The sequence below is a fragment of the Argiope bruennichi genome, chromosome X2, assembly GCF_947563725.1.
Source record: "Argiope bruennichi chromosome X2, qqArgBrue1.1, whole genome shotgun sequence".
NCBI classification, from domain to species: Eukaryota; Metazoa; Arthropoda; class Arachnida; order Araneae; family Araneidae; genus Argiope; species Argiope bruennichi.
In genome coordinates, this window is record NC_079163.1 from 54612292 (window position 1) to 54630559 (window position 18268).

Consider the following 18268-nt stretch of genomic DNA (forward strand, 5'->3'; position numbering starts at 1 on the left):
ATAATCAATGAACACCCTGTATATTCATATCCAATATCTTTTTTACTATTTAGTCACAATTATTAATTTTAAATAATGCAAAATGTCTTGATTGTTTAATAAAATGCAAGGATAAAAAGTTCTCAAATGAATCAAAATAAGTTACTACATGTATTATGAAATCCATATAATTTTGAATGCATGATGATTACTATAATTTTTAATTTTACTTTGTGAAATCACAAAAGTTCTCTCTCTGTATAAGTTTCTGTTTCTAAGTTCTACACTTCTAAGTTTTGCTGCTGCATTTGAGAACTCTTCTAAATTAGTCAACCCTCAAGAGAAAAGCAAGAGCAACGACAATCACATTTAATTTCCTAATTTCTCACATCGGTTTAAACATTAAAGAACGCCATTTCTCTCCCCTAAATTAGACGAAATAATTAAGATAAATTAAATTCCAGTAGTCCAAATGACCCTGTTTATGATTTGGAATTCGATGCGAAGGTATTCGTCATTGAAAAGTCGTTGCCATTCTGTGCACTAAATTATTCGATTAAATGATGCAAATACAAGTTTAATCTCTAACTTTTTGTTTTATCAATTATCAACTTAGATAACATTCACTTTGGGAAATGCTCTATCCTACTGAATTAAATAAGAATCTGTCGAATATTTTAAGTGTTGATGGAATATATGTAATTTTTGTAACGAAATATAGCGTCTTAGAATTATTTAAAGTTAGCTTATAAACTTGAGAAACGATAATTCTATGCATGCATGACGCACAATCACAATTTATCAGAGGTTAATGCTGTCCTCAAGAAGTATCTTCCCAGTCCACTATACAATTTATAACTTCAAAAGATGAGCCACTATTGTACTTATGACAGGAAATTAATTTCTACTATAGTGTCATCGATTCACTCTAGGTCACTATGATTCACTCTAGGTCGATTTTAAAAGCAATCACTTCGAATAAGATTTTTCCAAGAAATAGGAATTGAGAAAATAAAAATGTTTCAATAAAATAAATATTCTCTCAGAAGACAAATTCCTTTTTTGTCCAGTTAAGTGCAACTATACCATTCATATACAAGAAGGGTCCTCTGTGGAATCCAGTCTCGAAGTCCAGTTTCTAGCATGAAACTACAATGCCTTTACCGAGATCAGAACAATAAAACTCAAGCATATAGTGGGTTGTTTATATCCAAGAGTATGTTAATTGACTTTTAACTTCCAAAGAGTGGAAGATATGAAAACCTTTTAATACAGAAGTGTCTTATTATATTGTGGCAATTTTTGCCTGATTGAATAATTTTTCTCTTTCCTTATAGCTCTTAACTAAAAGAAGTTATAAGGAAATGAAATTTTCAGCTCACCACTATAACCTCCCACCTTTGAACTGGATATCCCATCTACAAATTCCTTATTTTCAATATTCCCTACAACATATCTCTCACTAAATCCAAACAAATTTATTCTAATTGTATTCAGAAGTTAAATGAGCAAAGCGTTACACGCATATATAAACAAGAATTATACACACACATATATATTTTAGAATTTTAGTAAACATTTCATGAGAGCCATAACAATTAGAATTTATCTAATAATGTGGGGCATTTTAATCCAGATTACATACTTTATAATAAAAAAAAAACGTTTCCATTCAATTTTTGAATCTGTGACCGCTGTACCTGTCAGAACAATCAACATCATGTTATGTTAAAAAGTAAAGTATTTAAATTGAAAATTTGCTAAAGTTTATAGATTATTTGTTATTGAATCATTTAGCTATACTTTATTTCCGCATTGTTATCATATCCCCCCCCCCCCCGTTTTCGTTTACATGTAGATTCAAGCTGATTTTCCATTGAAAATGAAACTCAAAGTTTGTATTTATTTAAACTTTTTATAAAGCGATGAAACTGAAATTGAAACTCAGGAAAATTTTAACGAGTATTTTCATTCCGTCCACAATTTAGAAAAGAAAAATACCTCGCATTCTTAAGAATACAACTGTTTGTTGACACAGACAACAAGAAAAATAATTTAAACATAACATTTATGTTTACGTTGCTTTTAAAAGACGTGTTGGTATATTGCGTAAATTTTAAACATTAATTTCTCTCAAAATTCATGCATATCATTTGAACCTAATATTATATGAGTAAAATAGTAAACGCGTCATTTAATTGAAAATTTTGCTTAGAGACCTGGAGAGAATTTTAAAGAACCGGAGTAAAATTCTTTTTCCTCAGGTATCTACACATTTCCTGACGTTTGGGAAAGGCATAAATAGCTTTTGTATATTTAAGAGAAAAATGAAAATACTAACTTATTAAAATCGTTTAAAATAACTGTAAAACGCCCACACTGTTTTTGGTATGCTTTAAGATCAGTAAAGTGCAAGTATTTAAACAAGCTTTAATTTATTGAATTTATTTGTATGTGAAGTTGCATCTCATAAATATGCATCAATTATATTTTACTCAATTTTTTTTTTCTGAAACAAAATGTCATATTTGAAAAGATAAGCGAGATTCGTTCCTATAAAAAACACTATTAAACTATTGTCTTTTTTTATTTGAATTTAAAGTAATTTATTCTATAAAACTCCCAAGGGAATATTCTTAATTATCGTATAACATAGAAAATAAAAATTATTTCTGGAAAAACCTTTAGTTTAACCATAAAGCTTATTAATTTCGAATAAGATGGGGGAAAATTCTTTACAATATCTTATTTTCATTCACAGTCGCAAAATTATATGGAAAATAAAAAAAGCAAAAATTAAATACAAACATGAGCTATAAATCAATTATTGATCTTTTATTGCAGATTGTTCCTTATTCCTTATTATTATACTGAATTAATATTATACTAATTAATTCCTTATTATTATACTGAAAGTAAATAAAACTAAATTCAAATTATATTTTAACTAAAATTTTAATTAATTTAAATGACGATTTTATAATTTTTGTATCTAATTAAAATTTTTGCAAAATATTTCAGGTAAAAAAAGTTAATAAATAAATAATTGAAACTGAATTGAAATCAGTGTGAATGCTCTGTTCTCTAACTTCCCGTATATTTCTAAATTATACATCGTTTTGCGTTTAACTTCGCTATATAGAGAAAAGAGAAAATTTTAGTTTTGAATCATGCACCAAATTTCATTTATCTGTGTGATTGTGTGTGGAGAGTGGGGTGTTATGTTCACACACAAACGATTATACAGATGGTCAGCCCCTTACAAATTTAATCCAAAACTTGAAATGCATTTGAAATTTCAATGATAAATTCATTAATCAAATTTCAAATATCTAGCTTTTTGCATTTTTGAGTTATCACATTCAAAGACAGCCGACAGCCAAATAGATTTAATTGCAAAAGGTGTTTTTCGGATTCAGGAGAGTCTAAATCTTCTAAATTCTATCGATACAATTGCAGTACTTTCGCTTTGTATACTTCCTCTACGTAATTGAGAAATAGAAAATGTGGTTGTAATGTTCAAATAAATTATTGTACATTATAAATTATATCTGGAATTAAGCTTATATTATTCGAATAATATCCAATAAGTACATTATTGTATGAAATATTCAAATAAAAATACAGATATGGCGAATTCTTTCTCGCTTTTTCTTTTTAAAACTCAAATATGCAAATAATGTATAAGAAAGGTATTTATTTTTCAGTAACGAGATTTATGTAACACAGATAGGTTGTAATGCAAATATAAATAACTGTTCGTTGCAGATTATTTCTAGAAATAAACCTTAGGAATTTCGAATATCCAATAAGCACATTATTGTATGAGATACTCAAATAAAAGTATAGATATGGCGAATTCTTTCTCGCTTTGATTTTTTACAACTTAAATATACAAATAATGTATAGGAGACGCATTTATTTTTCAGTAGCGAGAGATATGTAATCGATTCGTTGCAATACAAATTTTAAAAAAACTGTTCATTGTAGGCTTTATCTAGAAACAAATCCTATATGCTTATTTTTGTATGAAATATTCGAATAAAAATAAATGTATCATGAATTCTTCCTCGCTATGATCTGTTACAACTCAAATATATAAATAATGTATAGGAGGCGTATTTTTTTCAGTAATGAGAGATATACAATACAGATTAGTTGTAATTCAAATATAAATAACTGTTCAATGTAGGCTTTATCTAGAAATAAATATATGTTTCGAATAGTATCCAATAAGCACATTATTGTATGAGATATTCGAATATAATTACAGATCTAACGAAATTTTCCTCGATTCAATCTTTGCCAGCTCAAATATCCAAAGAGCAAAATGAAACGTATTTATTTTTCAGGAACGAGAATTTTTCCAAATAAAAAATATTCATATCATTTTCCATCCGAAACAGTAAACCACTGAAAACATATCTTTTAGATATCGTAGCCATTTTCTTCCCAACCAATTCTTTTCTGGTGAAAAGATTTTGCTTTAAAGTTCTCTTTAATAACCCTGACACGCGGGTAATTGATTGACAAAATGATAATTGATGAATTTTGGGTAATGGAAACATTAACAACCACACACAAGCGCAAAATATTTATTAGACAGAATTTGACAAATGACGTTGCTGCTACCATTCGTCGTACAGCTAAGTAGGTCATTTGTAACATGTATGATGTCAGTTGTGCTTGTCGCTAGACATCCAAGATGAGTCAAACAACCACTGTAGTCAACCGGAAAAATGGGTTTTAGCAAGTAAATGCCCACAAGGCTGTTGTACGAAGATTTTTTTTTCACGGTAGAGCATTCCATTTTCATTGAAGATAAATGGAACTTTCAACATCATTTTATGGAACAACGATATAAATATCACTAAGCTGAATATTTGAATATTTTTCTTACATTTAAATAACTGTTTAAATAAATGATACTAAGTTATAATATTCTGCAATATTTAATGAATAACAGAGCCAGTTTGTCTTTTGGTTAATAAATTATTTGGAGTAGACTGGAAAAAAAAACTTCTCCCTTTCTAATAGCAAGGAAAATAAATGGGAAACTGAGACTTGCACTTAGATTTAAATCATTTCAAACTCTTTATAATATTCTTTGTTACAAAGAGTGTTACTATTTACAACATAAATACGTTTATTAAACTTTTCTGCAATGTAATTTTCTGAATGAAAGTAAAAACTTCAGACGTGTGTTTGATTTAGAATTTCTATTCATTATATTTTTCTCTTTTTATGAGTGAAAAATGTGGAATAGAAATCAAATATTCATTAGGATTTCTATAAATGTGTACAAATTTGTAAAATTGTATAAAATTTATATGAATGTATGTGTATATATAGTTTTATAGAGATTTTATAGCTCTACTATTCATGAAACACTGCAAGGTGTTCTATAGCAAATCGTCGATAAGCAAATATAGTACATTTGCATTTAGCCCAACAGTTTTGAAGCTGGACAAAAGCTTAAGCTTACGAAGTTTGAATATTTTTATATATGAAAAAGTTTATAATAATAATAATAATATACAGGGTTAGCAAGAAATAAGTTATTCACTTCAGAGGACTCTAAAATAAGTTATATTGGTCCAAATAAGATAAAATTTGAACTACAGATTATTCAGATGATGCGCTTTAGATTTATTAATTGAAACATTTTAGTACAAAAATTCACCAATAGAAGGCGCTGTAACACAAATGGCATTTATTTGCATATATTGAAAATGTGAAATATAATTTGCGTTACAGCACATGTCCATTACCATTTTTCTTTGGATAAAAAGAAGGCGGATTCTTCACGAACATTAGTTTCTTCTCTCTTCGTCATGCCTACGTTGCAAGAAAAATCGCTACTAGTGAAATTGTTCTACCAGAACCAACAAATCGCCGTTGCAGCTCTAAAGGAATTTCGTCGTATGAAGCAGAGAGAAAGAGGTCCAATGTCTCCAGGTACCCTACGCAAATAATGCAGAAATTTGAAAAAAACTGGGCAACTTGACATTCTTCCTGGTAGAGGACGAAAAAAAATTCCCGTCTTCCAACGTCGAAAATGTGGCGACCGCGCTCGTTGAAACCAGCAGTCAATCGCCGCATAATAGTGCGAGTTTGCCAGTTGTTTCCCGTGTTCTGGATATGTTGTATTCAACTGTACGAAAAATCGTACGGCAGATTTCGCATTTTTATCCATACAAAATCAAATGTGCACCTGTTTCAGGACGGGGACTTAGAGGTCCGTAAAACTTTTGCATTTCAGTTCCTTTCTCGAATAGTGGTTGATACAACTTGGCCATGGAATATTCTGGAGTGACGAGGCCCACTTTTTCCTAAATGGGCAAGTAACACCCAAGACTGTCGAATTTGGGCAAAGGAAAATCCTCACGTTATCCAGGAACATCCCTTGCATACTGAAAAAGTGACAGTATTGTGTGGTTTTACAGCTTCTTTTATCATTGGAACGTATTTCTTTGAAGAGATAATTTCAAATGGAATCCAAACCTGTTCCGTCACAGGACAACGGTACCACGATATGCTGAGGGATTTTGTAATCCCAACTCTTCTACAGCGTGGATGCCTTCAAGACATTATTTTCATGCAGGATGGTGCACCACATCATATTGATCGTCGTATAAAACGATTGTTAATACATCATTTCACAGAAACAGGAGTTATCAGTCGTCATTTCCCAATAGCATGGCCTCCTCGCTTGCCGGACATCAGCCCTTGCGATTTTTGGTTGTGGGGTTATTCGAAGGACAATATCTACTATCAAAGGCCATCATCTCTACCAGATCTGAAGGACAAAATTCGGTGCCATATTCTTAATATTCCGGCAAACTCACGCCGGTCATCTATAGAAAATATGGTTCTCCGATTAGAGCATATTATTGAAAATGAAGGAGGACATATTGAGCAATGTTAATTTTACTTTATTTAACAATTATAAACCATATTAAATTGTTTTATGTGTATTACAACGGCTCCTAACGGTGAATGTTTGTACAAATTTTTTTTATTTAATAAATGTAAAGCGCATGATCTACACATTATCTCAATAATCTGTAGTTCAAATTTTATCTCATTCAGATCGATAGAACGCATTTTAAAGCCCTCTGAAGTGGGTAATTTATTTCTTGCTAACCCTGTATATATGGTAAATGGAAAAAAAGTTTATTACAATCGAAAATGTTAAAGAAATTTTAAAGTTTAATTAATTTAACAACCCTTTAAGAAATTACACGAACTTGAGTGGTCATCCCGAAACATTCTCGCATATTATCTAACCAAGTTATCCCCTCCCTCTACATGAAATTGTGGATTTTGTACAAGGCCGTGTACGCCATGAGGACATAGATTTTTATTACATATGATTGTGTATTAATATAGTATAGAAAATCGATACTTGTGCATTAATCGCATACTATTGACGAACGATAATTACGGAAGAATCTTCGTGCGATCTTTATCAATTAATCGTAGATATACAGTTAATATACTAATATCAGAAAATGAAATATTTGTTTTCGACTCCTCTTTTTCGACCGATTGAAATAAAATTGTGACATAAAACTGCAATTGTAGTCACCAGATCACATATCAAATTTCATTTCTTTAAATCATTTCATTCAAGAACTATCGAATTTCATGCATGCAAAAGCATAAAAACGGCCAACCGTTTGACATATTTGGCTCAAAATTACTTAAAATTGACACGTTAGACACTAAAACTCTGGGCCAAATTCCATACATCTAAGTAATTAATTTTTTGAATAAGCATACTTACATGCATGCAAAAGTACAGACCAATAGGGTTGCGGGTCATAGAAAACAAGATCTGTGGTTCTATCCTCGTTTGATGTTAATTGTTCTTTATTTCATCCGTTATCAAAATATTAAAGCACAGGGTAATTCAGCAGAAGGGTATAAATTTTCTATATAGTATTTAGAGAGAAGACAGATTAGCTCGGTGAGGAGTGTTAAATTCTATTGTTTAGTGGTACGGCATCTATGACAGTTCGTTGAAAAAATTCTACTGATACAGCTGAACATTTTGTGAGAAAACGCTTCATAAATTTAATAAAAGCAGATTTTAAAAATACATTTTTATCAGTGCACTAGATTTTTTTTTATTTTAAATATTTTCCACTTTTTTGTCCTAAATCATAATTTATTATCTGTATAGTTTGAAAATAACATAAATAATATGTAAAAGAAGTATGAAATCTTGAAATTACTTTTTCTCAAATTCACTACCAGACAGCACCACTAATACGAAGACAAAATTTAATTATAATAGATTTATTGATCATTCAGTTTTGAAGATATTAAAATACTGAACTGTTATCGTGAACGCAATAAAAGGTGAAATATCTATTACAAGATTCCATTTTCACTAGCATAAAAGCATTACATCATTCTACTACATATTTTGTATCGTCCAAACTGGCGAATAAAATAGATCTGATATTTTCAACTTTAAGCTCGTATTCTAGCTCTTTCTTTTCTTATTTTCTAGACGGTTTAAAAATAATCAGATGCATGTTTATTTCGAAATTATGCAGCAGCCTTTTAAGCAAAAAGAGATTATGGAATTTTGATTATCTAAAATTTTAAGAAATCATGAAAGACTTTTCGAAAAATAAATGTCATTAAATCTTATAAGAACATGAGGAATTCATTTCTGAAGCGAACGGTAAAAACATTTTCAGGAGAATTTGAAAGAGACCAAACATAACAAAAAATGAATGCTCTTTAAAACATCAAACGTCTAGTAAGATATTTATTGTCAAAATATACATACCGTCCAATGATAAACGACATGTCATCGATTTTTACGTGAAAAATGATGGGTCTAATGGTTAAGAACGTTATTGACATTGAATGAAGAAGGAAACCAAAATAAACATTTTATTTTCCAAAGCAAATTTCGATGCAACATATATAATGATCTGCTTTTTCAATAAGAACAATCCTCTTGGGTTTATTCACAAAGAGCTCGAAGAAACATCCAAATTTAATAACAGACAATTTACTGTTTTCTACATCAAGGTAAATAGCATAGAGCTGAATCTTTCGACAAGATAATGCCGCCACTGATGCTGTTACTACAGTGAAAGGCTGTCTGCAAGTAATAGCATTGCATCATTGAATTGATTGCTTTGAATTCTAGATTGAAATCTGATGGATAAATTTTGATTTAGTGATTACACCGGCGTTTTGTTTTCACTGGTTTTGTTGGTGTATTTGTATTGCATTGCAGCATTATGTTGATAGAAGAATCTTGAAGAAACTGTTTAGCGTGTTTAAAAATCCCATTTTCTAATATGCATAGATATTTACTAAGCAAAATGAGGTTTTGAAGCATCCAAGAAAAAAATAGTAGAGGGGACAAAAATGTGATAAATTCATAAAAGCTTTTAAGCAGAATTATTGTACGTGATCGTTTAATCAGACTCAAGAAATAGGCTTGGATTTTACAAGAACCTAAGTAAACTGAAGTTTGGAAATAAATAATCAAAGAAAATCTTAAATCAATACAAATTTTATCAAACATTAATGATGCATGATATATTTAAAATGTGAATCTTAATTTCTAGTCCATTCATATCGGATATTTGTATCTTTTCTCTCAAGAGAATAGCTCATTCAGTATTCTGAATAGTATTTTTAGGCCAAATAATAATCTTCTCTAAATTCGAAAATTAATAAAACTGTAATCATACTTCCAAAAAAGTGTCATCGTAATTTTAATAATGGGAAATTATTTAAATCAAGATGTCATATTTATAAATACGAGTATTCTTTCAGAAAATAATCTAAAGAGGAATGTCTTTAAACTACAGCTTTAATCTTTTTTCATCATTTTTATGCCAAATTTGCATCTTTTAAAGTACTTTTAATAGTACTTTTAGTGTGTGTGTGTGTGTGTGTGTGTGTGTGTGTGTGTTCACAATATTGGCATAAACTTTGATAATAAGTTAGGGATATAGAAATAAGTCGTTTTTACGAAAGGATATGACGTAAACATAAAGAAGCAACACGATAGATGCTGTTTACCTGCAAATTAAGGAAAAGAAAAGTATGAATCAAACTCCTCAATATATTAATACAATACAAATTTATAAAACTATAACGGCATATTTGCATAAAAAATATCATTACAATCATACTCAGCATGATACATAATAGCAAGCAGGACGCAGAACCAACATCAAACCTTTAGAGTACATAAAGTTCGTGCCTTCCAAAATTATACCGGCTTGCTATTTCTGCAACTGGGCACAAATAGCAATTTGCCTTTTGCTATTTGTGCAACTGGGTTGCTGTGCTGTTGTAAACAGCATTTCATTTGTATTTCATTAAGTCTAATTTGTACAACGTACCTGACCCCCGGGGGGGGCACCTCGAAATGAGGATGAGATGCTTCTGGCATGGTGGTTGGATCTCGCCACCCTGGAGGGTACACTAATAGGTGGCGGATCTGACTCCTCCCATCGATGTCGGGACGTACTTCCTTCTGGGAGGATTGTACCGTGGCCGGTGACGGCCCTTAGGACACAACCACAGTTCCCGCCATTGTTACTGTTGTGGCGGTCCGGTCATTCAGTTTTTATGGTTTAAATCCGTGTGCCTTCGTGGCGGGTCGGAGAGTTACATGGTTGTACAACGTACCCGATATATATGTATGTATTATATTCTTTTTGATAATCTTTTATTGCACCCTTCCTCTAATGAATCAATTTCTTGTCTCAATTCACTAGTCGAAGAAACCACTTATCATTTGAAAGTCCATGCTTTATTGCAAAAACGACTTGCCTCTATATGCCTGATGTATTTGTAAGGTTTGTCCCATTATTTTAGAAACACCCTGCATATATATAGAAAGAAAGAGCAGGGAGGTTAAAATATTTTTTTTTTTTTTTTAAATTTTGGAAGAATAATTTTTTTACTCGAAAGGATTCGGATTCATTTTAAAATTGTTTCTTGAGTACGTTGTATAATATATAATATAAAGGCAAAATAATTGTAATTAAGAAGTATAAAGCACATAAAATGTAAAATGAGAACCTTAAATACAGTATAGAAAAGGAATATAACAAAGAGAATAAATGTGATTTTCATTTCGCAGATAAGTTGCAAGGACGATAAAAATGGCTAAACAAGAAACGAAAATGAACATGGCTGGAATATCATGGAATATTTTTTTTTTCTCTTCAGAAGGATAAATATCCCATTGAATTCAAAATATATTTTTTGTGTATTTATATGTGATCCTTCTGTGCCTAGATGAGCGGATATTTTCTCGCTTATATTTCGCGGTGAATATTTCGTATATTCAAGGAATATTTCGTTCATACGTATAACAAGAGATTGATATAAAAAATTAATATATGAATTTTACGAATTCTTTATTACGTAAAAATTACATAATTACTTCTAGTGAAGTAATTAAAATTATCATAGATTTATTTGGATATAAATAAATTAAATTAAATCATAGACAAGCATATTAAGCAATTAAAAATTTCAAAGTCTAATACACAGAATTCTATCATTCTTTCACGGCAAAAATGAAAGAAATCCGAAACATTTCCATCTGCTAAAATAGAACATAAAATATGAATCTGTGGTTGATTTTATCCGAATTTCTTCCTGAGAGCATATTAACCAGTTAACTATTTTTGACGAGTATACTCGTCATGGAAAAAGTACAGCATTTTGCAGTATGCTGAGTTTTCATCAGGACTAATAAGTAGTGACAAATTACAGTTTGAATTAAAATTTTAGTAAAAAGTCAAGCATATTCGTAAATATCAAAATATTTTGAGGCCAAGTCGAAATCAAAGGAACAAATAAGAGATTATTATGTGTTCTACTATGCTTTGCTCAATACCATTCTCTAACAGCAAATTAGAAAAATAAATTAATTTTTTATGTTTCTTTTCTTTCATATGCAAAAAATGTACGTTAGTTAAAGTAAATAAATAAATTTCATTATTGAAATAAAAAAAAAAGTCATTTCATTACAACATAATTTCATATTACACATACTCTGTGTTTGACGAGTATACTCGTCATCGCTAAATTTTTGCGACACAATTTAGATACGCAGTTTCCGAAGAGGTCGAAACATTTAACTCGTTTATTTCATCGATTTCGTTTATATTCCTTGGAAAAGAGTTTTTTTATATAAAGATGGATTAGCTATACAAAATTTACATTTGATTAATATTTTATAAATTAAAAACAAACTCTGAAAGATAAAATAGCTCTTTAAAATTCGGCAAATAGTTCTTCTCCTATTTCGGCATTCAATGAATCGGAAAGCCCTAAATGTCCCAGAGAGTGAAAAACGAGCCAAAATGGATTGAAAATTGTCAACAAATCAAGCCCACCTGACAGTAACAGAACTCTTAAGCGGCGGAATTCCAAAGCGACGCTTCGTAGAATTTGGAGGAAACTAGTTCCACTCAAATGAGCGAAAAAATACTGGCATTGCCACGATAGAGAGCTAAGAAGTTAATAATGATGTAAAAAAAGGAAGGCCGGACAAGCCTGTCGGCTAAAATATCCGGCAAAGTTAAAATGTTGTCAAAAGAAACGGGATTCTTTCTTTTTCTTCCCCGCTTCTAAATCTTTCATCATTGTAGGTACTTCCCACATTTTGCGACTGAAGCGATAAAAACGTTGAAGGGATATAAAAATAGAAGTAGGGAAAGGAGTTCATCTTGATGACCACAGTTTTCAGTCTTTTATCTGTTGATAGTCCCAGGAGTAACTTCTAAAATTTTATGATGCACCTTTCAGCTTCGGGCAATCCAGACGCGACAAGATAGGCCCGTACTTACTAACTCTCTTTTAAAATATCATTATCACGCTCACTGGTAGTCTGTGCCGAAAGCTGTTATAATGATACGTGCTTCGCATCAACAAACGGACTGTAATCGATCACTTTGGAATTTAGAGTAGTATTTACATTTGCAAAAGTTTCGAGTCAAACCAAGGAAACGAAAATAAATTTTTGGACAATATAATCGCTCGCAGTTTACTTCGGTGTCGAGCATCCCTTCCACTTTTATATCATTTTAGACCTGGACAGTGTGAATATTTAATACCTACCGTAAAATAGACACCGGCTTGCATTTAATGCTAGATTTTATGCGCTATCAAAGAAACTCTTCGGTCAGAAGTAAATAAAAATCGGCAATGTTTTCCCTTCAATTTTCTTGTGTACTTCTACTAAATTGCTATATATGATCTAAAAATAATGGAACCTATCCCCAATGTTGCAAACATTCTCAATGACTATCTTTAAAAATATTCTAAAAGAAAGTAAAATAAACTTTTCCAATAATGATTTTCGACCGTTGATTTGTACTTTCTAGTATTCGAATATTCTAGAATAGTATTTCTAGTGTATAGTATAGAATTTCTAATATAATATAGACAAAAAATGCTGGAATCATCAAAAAATTCGGCTTCGGCATTTTGATGAAAATCCGTGTTTTAGACCTCTCTGAACCCCCCACCCCCACCTCTGCAAAAATAACTTAGTTTTTGAATTATGCTTTTCTGTGAATTCCAGCCATGATACCAACCGTTGTTTTGTACTTTCTTGTATTCGAGATAGAGTGAAAAAGTACTGCAATCGTCAAAAAAATTCGGCTTCGGCATTTTGATAAAAATCCATGTTTTAGATTATTTTGAAACCAAAAAGAAATAATAAAAAATACTAGTTTTGTAATTATCTTCTCTGTGAACTTAAAAGCGCAGTGAAGTAGAAGGATAAAAATAGCTAACCATAAACTTATCTCTGGAAGAGGATACATGGAATTTCGATTACCTTTATAAACTTGAAAGTTAGTTCGAGGATATTAAATATCATAATAAGTATAATTAAAAATATTCTAAAAGAAACTAAAATAATCTTTTCCAATAAGGATTTACCACCATTGTTTTGTACTTTCTAGTACTCGAAACATAGAAAGAAAAGCGCTGGAATCGTCAAAAAATTCGGTTTCGACATTTTGATGAAAATTTATGTTTTAGACCTCTTTGAAATCCCCAAAAATACTAGTTTCGGAATTATACTTTTCTGTGAACTCAAAATCTGAAAAGCGCAGTGAAGTAAAAGGGTGAAAATAGCTAACCATAAACTTATCACTGGAAGAGGATACATGGAATTTCGATTATCTCTATAAACGTGAAAGGCAGTTCAAGGACATTAAGGCTGGTTGCACACACAGCGATTATTTCCGCTGCGGATATTTTATCGTTACCGCTCCCAGAGATCGAAGGTTTACACACACGGCGGTAAAATTTCCGTCGCCGTCGTAAGAGTCGGCGTAATTTCATCAACAAACAAATTTAATTTAACCATATTATTTAAACTATTTACTTCTTAAGTGTAGTTTGAAATGAATAGAGTACAGATTTTATCTTTATTGTTATTTTGTCGTCGAATGAAGAGGAAAAGGGGGGGAAATAGACTTTGTATTTCCCCCCCCTTGTATTTATTCAATTAATGGAAAAAGAGAGGAGTTAGGAGCTTTTTACACGCTATTTGCAGATTTGAAATAAAAGGAATTGTCATTGAAATTCTTCAAACACTTCAGAATGTCGAAGACTTCCTTTGGTGGATTATATGGGCGGCCAAAATATATTAGCACAAAAATACCAAAATGAGGAATTCCATTCAGTCTGTAGAAATGTTGGCAACAACTTTTGAAATCTATAAGTTGGAGAATTAAATTGCATTAAGTACAATAAATGTTTCACTTACAATTATTTTCGTACATTGTTATTATAAAGTTCTGAAGGTAAATTTATTTATTGATGCAGTCGCTCAAAAACATATAAATATGAACAGAGATACGTTCTATACGCATAAATATACAAATAGAAATTAATACACAATTAATATTACTATATATTAATTATATAATTAGTATTACAGTTCAATTGTGTTAATGGGCATTACCGACAGTAAATACCGTTTTATTTTGTGCTTGCCATGCACAGAAAATCCAGAAGTTCCATACTTTTTTGTTGGAGATGCTTCATTTGGGCTGCATAAAAATTTGCTAAGGTCATATGCTGGAATACATTTGACAGTCGAAAAAGAAAATATTCATCTACGATTTGTCAAGCAAGAAGGTGCACAGAATGAGCTTTTGATATTCTGAGCAATATATGGAGAATATTCCAACGGCCTTTTAATGTTCTATCACAATTTGTGCATGGTATTATTAAAGCCTGTATTATTCTTCATAATTATGTTAAGGATAGAGATGGATACATGATTGAGGATACAATATCAATTATAGGATTGAAAGGTATTCAAGGAGAGAATATTACAAGAGGTGATTCCAAAGCAAACAATACGAGAAACCTTCTATGTAGATATTTTATTTCAAATGCAGGCATGGTTTCCTGGCATACATCTACAATATAAAATATTCTTAATGAATATTAGTGACAGATAAATGTAAAATAAACCGCTTTCTTATTTGAAACAAGTATTGCAAGAAAAAACGTTTTTCTTCGCATTATTTTTATTTACTTGTAAAATATTTTTGGATTATTAGAAATAAGTTAAAAGCATAACAATACTTTTTTTTAGAAAAACGTAATATTGTTACTAATTTTCAAGTAATGTTTATATTTTTATTTAAAAAATCAGTTTGTGAATGGAACTAGAGAGTGTTAATAGTATAATTTCTAGATTCTTAAAATTAATTTTTTTTTTTTTTTACCACTCCAACTTTTTTCTAGTAAGTACTTATGAGAAAGTATGGATTTCCCATAAATCGTTTCTCTTTTTCTTCCGATAAATCAAAGTCATTATAAATTTCTATACAAATTTCATGCCAACCGCTGCGTTTCTGTCTTTAAAAATCTATAAAACTGGCCTTTCTTGGATTAAAGCAATTAAAATTTCATTATCGATATTTAACTCACTCATGTTCATAATAGATGAAAATCTATCGATACTAAAAAAAATTATGTTTCACGCAGAAAGTTAAAACTCACTGTGAAAATGCAACTCTAGAAGTTAAAAAAACGCCTCATGTGTAAGTTTACATTTGATTATGTGCGCCAGTACTTGAACGGGATGGTAAAAATATCATTGGTGCCAGTGGCAACCGCCGCCTGCACAAAGTCCGCCAAAGGAAGATAGACCGCGCCTTTATTTTTCCGCCAAATGTGTAAGCTCTGATATATTTCAATGCACTATTGTTGTTTTGGCGGTGACGGTGAATCAACCACGTTGGAAAAATCTTCTGTGTGTGTAACCAGCCTAAGAATAAGAGAAGCAGACATAAATTTGTTTTATTTGTTTTGGATTAAATATAGCTAACCATAAACTTATCTCTAGAAAAGGATACATGGAATTTCGATTATCTCTATAAACTTGAAAGGCAGTTCAAGGACATTAAGAATAAGAGAGGCAGATAGAAATCTGTGTTATTTGTTTTGGATTAAATATTTTGGATCGAAGTAATAATAATTTTGTTCATCTATAATAAATATTAATGAAATATAGTATCGTAAATACAATGCTAGTTATTAAAAATTATTTCTGAGAAATAACATTTGCTTTATTTTTTTATTTGTTTTGATTAAATATTTTGGTAGAAAGTATTAATAATTTTTTTCATCTAGAATAAATGTTAATGCAATATAGTATTGTAAATACAATACTAGTTATTAAATTTCTGCGGAAAAAGAATATTTATTTCGTTTTGTATGATTTCATACCCATACTGTGAAAGATAACCAAAATTAAAGAATTTATTACACAATATTTCAGTTACCCCTTTTCTCGACAATATATGAGCAGAATTACAAAGGCAAAATAATGTCAAAAATTAATTTGTAATGATCGTTTATTTCGAAGTACAAAGAAAAAAAAATGAAATATTTTTAAATGTGTATTTATGAAGTATTCACCTCTTTCTTCCTGAGCAAAGCATTTTTGTCTATATAAGATGCTTCCAATAGTTCATACTTTTCCTCTGTTTACACCACTATTCCTCTGATCACTTAAAATATATAAAAGCAGGGTAAAATGAATAAAATTGTGCATCTAATAAATGTATTTTATGATCCTATTATTAATTCTTAAATTAAATATCTTTTAAATTATCCCTCGATCTCATGTGATTTGTCTTTGGAGGAATCATTTTCTGTCTATAATGATTTCAAATTTTAATTATAGGCCTTATCATGGTTTTAAAAATTAGAATGTTATTTGTTATTTATTTCTATTTTAGTTTAATAACATTATTTTTTTTAGTTCGAAGCAACGCAAGACTTTTATGGAAAATGTCAAACCATTTTGAAAATTGATCAGAAGACGATGTTGATATCTGATCCAGGTACCCCACTCCAAACTTCTACATCAAGCCAACGAAGAGATCGTTTGAATCTTGGCACCACATTTAACATTCCATAGTCGCAGATACAGGGTTACAGTTTAGAGAAATCGGATTTTGCACATGGAAATCAGAAGCTGAGACCTTACGATTAAACTAAAGTGATCTGTTTATTCTTATACACTAAAGCATGTAGAAATGCGTAGCACCGAAATTTATATGCTGTCAAAAAATGCTTCAGTTGACAATAGATAAAAAATATTCAGAATTTATAAGTGTCATGATTCTCTTTATTGACCTATAGACAAACATTTTGGTAAAACGTTTGAGACCAGTGTGAATGGTGTCCTCAAACCTAAGAAGACCATGAACATCACGAGTGCTCCAATTTTTATTTTCAGAGTTCCTTACTTGAGCGTTTTGTGTTTCATAGTATAGCAAAGAAAACCGAGTGTGCATTTTAAACGCTTTTATTTGAACAAATGAAACCAAAACTTGACATAGAGCTACAATTTTAATAACAATATACCAAATTTCATTTATCTAAGTTATGTTTTTAATTTATCTTGTTTTGTTGGTGTCTGCTTGCTAATGCGCAGACAGTCAAACTCTAGACGGCTCAAAATTTGTTGCAGATCTATACTTTTTTTTTTTCGAAAACTGTGTACCAAATTTTATCTATCTAGATTGTTACATTTTATAGTTGACGTTTTCACATGCAGCCCACAACTTCCTGTGAATTGATATCTAGATATATAGATATATACAAATTTAATCTAATTTAAGATCATACACCAAATTTCACTCGATTAGCTCAAAGCGTTTTTGAGTTATAGTATTCAGAGACAGATATAATTTCAAAAATGTATTTTCTGAACTAGATTTATGAAATTGGGAAACTGTGT

At 30.5% G+C, this 18268-nt stretch overlaps 1 long non-coding RNA gene across 1 annotated transcript in view; it reads left to right on the forward strand.

Moving 5' to 3' along the window:
- Window positions 1-17594, forward strand: part of LOC129960630 (uncharacterized) — a 66529-nt gene extending 48935 nt beyond the window's left edge. Inside the window, exon 4 of the long non-coding RNA XR_008783642.1 lies at window positions 17285-17594. This is a non-coding gene — a long non-coding RNA (uncharacterized LOC129960630). The remainder of the gene's footprint in view (window positions 1-17284) is intronic.
- The last annotated feature ends 674 nt before the right edge of the window (window positions 17595-18268 follow it).